At 43.4% G+C, this 8,380-nt stretch overlaps 1 non-coding gene across 1 annotated transcript; it reads left to right on the forward strand.

The window, feature by feature from the left end:
• The first annotated feature begins 7,934 nt into the window (after positions 1-7,934).
• LOC141662526 (small nucleolar RNA R71) lies at positions 7,935-8,041 on the forward strand. The gene has a single exon (XR_012550637.1). It is a non-coding gene; the product is annotated as a small nucleolar RNA R71 (small nucleolar RNA).
• Positions 8,042-8,380: the final 339 nt, after the last annotated feature.

Raw genomic sequence — 8,380 nt, forward strand, 5'->3', positions numbered from 1 at the left:
GTCCCATAAAACTCAGATTACATAGAAGTGGAAACCAAACAGAAGTAGAAGTCCTAAAATAATTTGTTTTTTTTCCCGACCCTGCATGGCCGCTCAGCAATGCTGAGCGGGCGCTCAGACCTCTACTGGAAAAATTCTGATTTCGCTCCGTTTCTTCGCCGTAATCTGCCCATTTCTTTCCTCTCGCAATGGTGAACACATGGCAAGGCTTATTCTTGACGATTCCTCCCCTGAAATGCAACTAAAACCCTGAAATGCATAAACACTAGAAAAACGCATCAAATACACAAAATACTTGATTTCAAGACACCAATTTAAGCCATTTTAAGACGTTCTAAGTGGTATAAAATGCCACTTATCATACCCCCAAACTTAAATCGATGCTTGTCCTCAAGCGTCACAGACTCAAAAACAAATAAAAACATGCATGAATGCAATCTATATGAAAATACAGCGATCCCCCTTACTACAATTAACCAACCAAATTATCACATCTCAACGAATGCAGTTAGACAACTAAAGATCAATAAACTCATGCAAACGGACATACAGCCAGAAATGTGGTGTGTGCAAATGCTTAACAGATATGCTTCGGAACTAGACCAATTACTATGACTAGACTATCCTCAAGGCAATCCTACGATTATACAAAGAATAAAAAAATTTTAGGCACAAAGTGATATACAACACTACAAGAACTCTGGAGCTTACTACGGAATCGTGCTTTTTATTTACAACTCAAATGCTTATTTGGCCGTGCAATGAGTGAGGTCCACAAAAGAATTATACAATGGTATCCATGTAACGAGCGTTAGGTTAGCGGATCCCAGACTCTAAAAGCCTTAGGTCACTAGGCACAAAGTCCCCTAAGAACTTAATAACTCGAATACCAAAGAGCCCACTCTTGATCAATTATGCAAAAATTTATTTATTTTATTTTATTTATTTTTTTTTTTTATTTTTTTTTTAACTTCTGAGCAAGTGCGTTTCGCTCCATCTTGCTCAACCCTAGACTACTCGCACCATATGCGAGCCGGCTACTAGCCATTTGACGCCTAGCCACAACTAGCAACAACTTCCATATTTTTTTTCTCCAAAATTTTTTCTTTTTCATGTCTTTATCACTAAGAACCTATAATCGAATTTTAAGCATAATAAGTAGATTGACCTTGAAAACAACCAAATTATAACAACAATCTAGCCCTTACGCATTCTCTAAGACTTAGTGGACTTACAATTGTTTCTAGCATGCATATCAACCTACACAACTTAATATCACTTTAATGCTATCACTACACTCGCATCAATATCACAATTCAGTCGATAAATCATTGCAAAAGGGATCATGGTACATGCATGAGCTACATGACATTCATAACAAACAAAAAAATAAAAAACTATATGGCATAAATTATGCAACTATATGAACTAAACTATCATGAATATGCAACTAAATGACACACACACAATATTCCTTAACTACCACCCCCAAACTAAAAATCTTCACTGTCCTCAGTGAAAGTAGTAGAAAGGAACACAGGGTATACCTACTCGGAGTCATCATCATCATCACCCTCAGTGGGTGGAGTATCAGGCGGCGGGTATGCAGAGTCCTCACCAAAAACTGGCCACTGGATATCAGCTCCAAGGCCTCGAAAAGCAGTCCCTAACGCAAGGGTGAGCTCCTGAGCAAACCTGCTCTGCGTCTCATACATGGCATCCATCCGCCGTGAAAGCCTCCTATACTGGGCATCAACCATCCCAGCACCCTCCTGAGCTCTCGAAGAACCAGCCTCATCACGCCCTGGCCTAGCCATAGTAGCACCTCGTGCTGGACGCCCTCCTGGAAGACGATAACCCAGCCCATGCTCCTCAGGCTCACCACCGGTCCACTCCTGCATCCCATTTAGAGTGCCAGAATCAATCGGAGCTGCTGGCAACTGCAACTGCTCATGAGCCGGCCAGTTCACTCCCACTGCTCGACATAGCTTCGTAACCGTAGATGCATAAGGGATGTTCATATGTTTCGCTCCCCTCAAAAACTTCAGAATTCCTTGGTAGATAAACTCACCAAGGTCCACATAGTATTCCTCATTCAGAATTCCCCACAATAACTGTGCTCTCTCAATTGTGACCTCATGTGCATGCGAAGAAGGCAAAATATTAGCACAAATAAATGCATTCCATGCACGGGCATACATGTTCATGGCGATCGCCGGAAAGTGACGATACTCATTAGTGCCGATCCTGCAGGTCCAAACTGTGTCCGGTCGACAGAGAGTCGCACAAATCAAATCCAAGTCAAAATCCTCAGCAGTCTTTTCATTCCAGTTCTCCTCCTCGGGCTTCCTCTCTCGCTGTCCAATCTCACGGCGAATCGCCGCAGGATGATAATCAACCGTCAGCCCACGGACCACAGAAAACCCATTCTTTTCGGCCTTCGCATTCGCGTAGAACTCGCGAACAACGCTCATCGGTACTGCTTCGGGTGACTCACAAAAAGCTATCCACCCCTTCTCTGCAATCATGGGCAGCAACTCACCATCCCTCCCCGATGGTAAAAACCCCCTCTCCTTCAGAATCGGCTTCCCCAACAGCCTAGTGTACTCCTCCTCCGCAGCTCTGTCAGTTAACCGAGGCCTTGCAGCAGTACCCCTCGATGAATCAGCAGTAGGAACTGTGCTACTGCTGTCAATAGTGCGTGCTCTCTTGGGTGCCATTGATTCGTGAATAAAAGTGTGTAAGAACTGATTTTTGATGTTTGTGAGAGGGTTTAAGTGTAGGAAGTTTTGTGGGAGATATGTAGGATATGTGTATGTATATATAGGGTGTGGATTAGATTAGGGTTTGGGAATTAAGGAGTAAAATGATGGGGTAGTGGGAACAAATCGTGGGTTTATGGGCTAAAACTGTTTTCGTGTTTTTTTTTTCTGAACTGAAAAAAAATTCTGGTACTCGACCCCTGAGCGGTCGCTCAGCAAAACTGAGCGGGCGCTCAGCTTGCTGCGCGGTCGCTCAGCAAAGCTGAGCGGGCGCTCAGGGGGTCACTGGAATTTTTTTTTTTCAGCCCCTGTTTTCTGATTTTTTTGTTTTTTTGGATTGGTTATTAACTTCTAAGGGTTCCTGTAACAACAATTCATGGGTTGCCTCTCACGCAGCGCTTCTTTTTCGTCATTAGCTTGACGTTTCATACCCTTTTCAAGTAGTCAACAAAATGGCACTAACCACTTCTCGGTTTGCCATGTCCCCATAGTAGTGCTTCAACCACTGACCGTTAACCTTGAATGCTTGGTCCGGATCATTCTCAAAAATTTCCACCGCTCCATGTGGAAACACAGTTTTGACAATAAAAGGTCCAGACCACCTTGATTTCAACTTCCCAGGAAAAAGTCAGAGTCGAGAGTTGAATAAGAGAACTTATTGCCCTGGCATAAATAACTTTGGATGTAGCTTCCTATCGTGCCACCTCTTCACCTTTTCCTTATACATTTTGTTATTTTCGTACGCTTGAAGTCGAAATTCATCCAGTTCATTAAGCTGAAGCATTCTTTTCTTACCAGCTGCATCTAAATCCAGGTTCAACTTCTTCAATGCCCAGTAGGCCTTATGCTCAAGCTCCGCAGGTAGATGACATCCCTTACCGTACACCAACTGAAACGGTGACATCCCAAGTGGAGTTTTGTATGCTGTTCTGTAAGCCCAAACAGCTTCATCGAGCTTTAAAGACCAATCCTTCCTTGACGGACAAACAACCTTCTCTAGAATGCGCTTTATCTCTCTGTTAGACACTTCCGCTTGACCATTTGTTTGCGGATGATAGGCAGTAGCTACTCGATGATTCACACTATAACGCTGCATCATAGAAGTGAACTCACGGTTGCAAAAATGCGATCCTTCATCACTTATGATTACCCGAGGTGTGCCAAACCTTGTGAAAATTTGCTTATGAAGAAAATTTAGCACTGCCTTTGCATCATTTGTCGGTAAAGCTTTAACTTCGACCCATTTTGAGACATAATCGACTGCCAGCAAGATGTACTGATTATTGCAAGACGAGATAAAAGGCCCCATGAAATCGATTCCCCACACATCAAAGACCTCGACTTCAAGCATCACATTTAATGGCATCTCATCCTTCCTTGACAAATTTCCCACTCTTTGGCAACGATCACACCTTAAAACAAACTGATGAGCATCCTTGAACAAAGTAGGCCAGAAAAAACCTTCTTGCAGAATACGAGCTGCCGTCTTCTCACCACCATAGTGTCCACCATAAACCGTGGAATGGCAGTCTCGTAATATCCCCTCCGTCTCACAGAACGGGATACATCTCCTGATGATCTGGTCAGCTCCCTGTCTAAACAAATATGGTTCATCCCACATATACCACTTCACCTCATGCAGAAACTTCTTCTTTTGAGCGGATGTCAAATTAGGAGGCATTATATTGCTGACTAGATAGTTTACAATATCTGCAAACCATGGTTCTTCCTCCTGAATTGCAAACAACTGCTCATCCGGAAAAGATTCATTGATTAACGTCCTATCTTGTGAATTAGAATCGGGATTCTCCAACCTAGAGAGATGGTCAGCCACTTGATTCTCAGTACCTTTTCTATCTTTGATCTCTAACTCAAATTCCTGAAGTAAAAGCACCCAACGAATGAGTCTCGGCTTCGAATCCTTCTTGGAAACTAGATAACGAATCGCTGCATGATCAGTGAATACTGTTACTTTCGTACCAAGCAGATAAGATCGAAATTTCTCAAAACCAAAGACTATAGCCAAAAGCTCCTTCTCAGTAGTGGTGTAGTTTAATTGGGCACCATTTAAAGTCTTACTCGCATAGCAGACCACATGGAAGAGATTTTTCTTGCGCTGTCCCAAAACTGCACCTACCGCATAATCACTTGCATCACACATCATCTCAAACGGTTCTGTCCAATCTGGTGCTGTAATAACTGGTGCAGTGATCAAACTCTTCTTGAGAGTCTCGAATGCTGCCAAACATTCATTATCAAATTTGAAAGGCACATCTTTCTCAAGCAAATTGCACAACGGCTTAGATATCTCTGAAAAGTCCTTGATGAATCGCCGATAAAAACCCGCATGACCAAGAAAACTACGGATTCCTTTCACAGAATTAGGTGGGGGAAGATTTTCAATGACTCCCACCTTGGCCTTGTCCACCTCCAGACCCTTGCTAGAGACCTTATGCTCAAGGATAATGCCTTCAAGCACCATAAAATGACATTTCTCCCAATTGAGCACCAAATTAGTTTCCACGCATCTTTTGAGTACGGCGCGCAGATTATTCAAACATTCATCATATGAGTGTCCAAAGACGGAGAAGTCATCCATGAACACTTTGACGTTATTTCCAATCATGTCAGAGAATATAGCCATCATACATCTCTGAAAGGTGGCCGGGGCGCCACATAACCCAAACGAAACTCTGCGAAAAGCAAACGTGCCAAATGGACAAGTGAAGGTAGTCTTTTCCTGATCCTCTGGTGCAATACAAATCTGATTATACCCGGAATAACCATCCAGAAGACAAAAATACTCATGACCCGCCAATCAGTCAAGCATCTGATCAATAAATGGAAGAGGGAAGTGATCCTTCCTTGTGGCTTTGTTCAATTTTCTATAATCCATGCATACTCTCCATCCTGTAACTGTTCGAGTAGGGATGAGCTCATTCTTTTCATTTGCGACCACAGTGATACCTCCCTTCTTAAGTACACATTGTACGGGGCTCACCCACGAGCTATCAGAAATAGGATAAATGATGCCTGCATCTAGCCATTTCAGAATTTCTTTCTTCACCACCTCCTTCATGATGGGATTCAGTCTTCGCTACTGTTCCACAGTTGGCTTACTACCCTCCTCTAGTAGAATTTTATGCATGCAATATGAAGGACTTATCCCCTTGATGTCTGCTATGGTCCATCCTATAGCCGATTTGAATTCTCTCAAAATCCTTAAGAGCTTGTCTTCCTCACTACCTGAAAGGTCAGATGAAATAATAACACGTAACGTAGATGAATCACCTAAAAAAGCATACCTCAAGTGCTCAGGTAATGGATTGAGCTCCAAGGTAGGTGCTTCCTCTATTGATGGTTTGAGCTTCCCTTCAGCGTTCTTAAGGTCAGAAGTACCAAGAGATTCAAATGGTATGTCCAGCTTTCGCTTCCAGGGAGAAGCGTTCTGATATTGTAATTGCACGTTGCTATCTTCATCATCGTTGTCAAAATCCCCCACTAAGGCCTTTTCCAATGCATCAGACATTAGCATGTGATCGAGTTCCGAAGTAACCGCAGAATCAATCACATCCACTTTTAAGCACTCCTCATCTTCTATAGGGAATTTCATTGCCTTGAATACGTTGAAGGTCACATCCTGATCTTGGACCCGCATAGTAAGTTCCCCTTTTTGCACATCTATCAAGGTACGGCCAGTAGCCAAGAAGGGCCTTCCCAAAATTATGGGAATCTTCTTATCTTCCTCAAAATCCAAAATAACAAAATCTGCTGGAAAGAAGAGCTTATCCACCTTGACGAGCACATCCTCAACTATGCCCCTTTGGGTAAGTGATGGAACGGTCAGCCAATTGTAGCGACATGTATGTGGGTTTTGGATCAGGCAGATCCAACTTTTTAAAGATCGACAACGGCATCAGATTAATGCTTGCTCCCAAATCACAAAGGCACTTGTCAAACGTCAGATTGCCAATTGTGCAAGGAATGGTGAAGCTTCCTGGATCTTTCAGTTTTGGTGGTAACTTTTGCTACAGAACAGCGCTGCATTCTTCCGTGAGAGCAACGGTTTCAAGGTCATCCAGTTTCACCTTCCTTGAAAGAATAGTCTTCATAAACTTCGCATAACTGGGCATTTGTTCCAGAGCCTCAGCGAAAGGTATATTGATGTGAAGTTTCTTGAACACCTCCAGAAACTTCCCGAACAGTCTATCCAGCTTTTGTTACTGTAATCTCTTAGGAAAAGGTGGTGGAGGATAGAGCTGTTTCTCCCCTGTATTAGCCTCAGGCAGAGTGTGTTCAACAGTAGTCTTCCTTGGTTCCGCCGCTTTCTCCTTTTGCGTAGATTCTTCACCTCTAATTTCAGCTTCTACTTCTTTTGCCTTTTCAGCATCAGCTACTTTTCCAGACCTTAAGGTAATAGCCTTGACTTGCTCTTTAGCTTCCTTCCTGCCTGGTACTTCCGTGTCACTGGGAAGAGTGCCAGGTTGACGATTGAGCACTGCATTGGCTAATTGACCGATTTGATTTTCCAAGGTCTTGATAGAAAATGCCTGACTCTTGCACAACAGCTTAAGTTCCTCAAAATCAGCACTAGTAGGTACAGCTGCACTTCCCTATTGAGGATATGATTGCCTTGTAGCATACTGCTGAGGTTGCTGGAATCCAGGTGGGTTAAACTGTTTACTCACTCCTTGCTGATATGGTGGCTGAATAGCATTCAGATTATTCCCCCAGCTGAAATTTGGATGATTTCTGTTGTTAGGATGATAGGTCGCTGGCACAGGCTGCTGTTGTCGCTGATAATTATTCACATACTGAACAGATTCGTTGACAAGAGAACACTGATCCGTAGCATGAGAACCTGCACAAAGCTCACAAACCATAGCTATTTGATTCACTCCATACGTAGCCAGAGAATCAACCTTCATTGATAGCGCTTGGAGCTGGGCTGCAATAGCGGTGGCTGCATCAACTTCCAGAATACCTGCTACCTTGCCTGACGTCATCCTCTGAGTTGGGTTTTGATGCTCATTTGCAGCCATCATCTCTATAAGATTATACGCCTCAGTATAGCTTTTAGCCCATAAGGCGCCTCCAGCTGCTGCATCGAGCATGGGCCGAGATTGGGCCCCCAAACCATTATAGAAACCAGTGATCACCATCCAATCCGGCATTCCATGATGTGGACATTTTCTCAACATTTCCTTGTAGCGTTCCCAAGCCTCGCACATAGATTCTGTAGGTTGCTGCGCAAACTGAGTAAGAGCACTCCTCATAGCAGCAGTCTTTGCCATCGGATAAAACTTCACCAGAAACTTTTGCGCAAGATCTTGCCACGTAGTGATGGACCCAGCTGGTTCAGAATGTAACCAGTCTTTAGCCTTGTCCCTCAGTGAGAATGGGAAAAGCCTCAACTTGATAGCCTCATCAGTCACGCCATTATACTTAAAAGTGCTGCAGATCTCGACAAAATTCCTTATGTGCATGTTGGGGTCTTCAGTTGCCGCTCCTCCAATAGAAACAGAATTCTGCACCATCTGAATAGTGCCCGGCTTGATTTCAAAGGTGTTAGCTTGAATAGCCGGATGAAGGATGCTTGACTGAATGTCATCAATTTT

Source organism: Apium graveolens, chromosome 5 (assembly GCF_009905375.1).
Source record: "Apium graveolens cultivar Ventura chromosome 5, ASM990537v1, whole genome shotgun sequence".
Classification (NCBI taxonomy): domain Eukaryota; kingdom Viridiplantae; phylum Streptophyta; class Magnoliopsida; order Apiales; family Apiaceae; genus Apium; species Apium graveolens.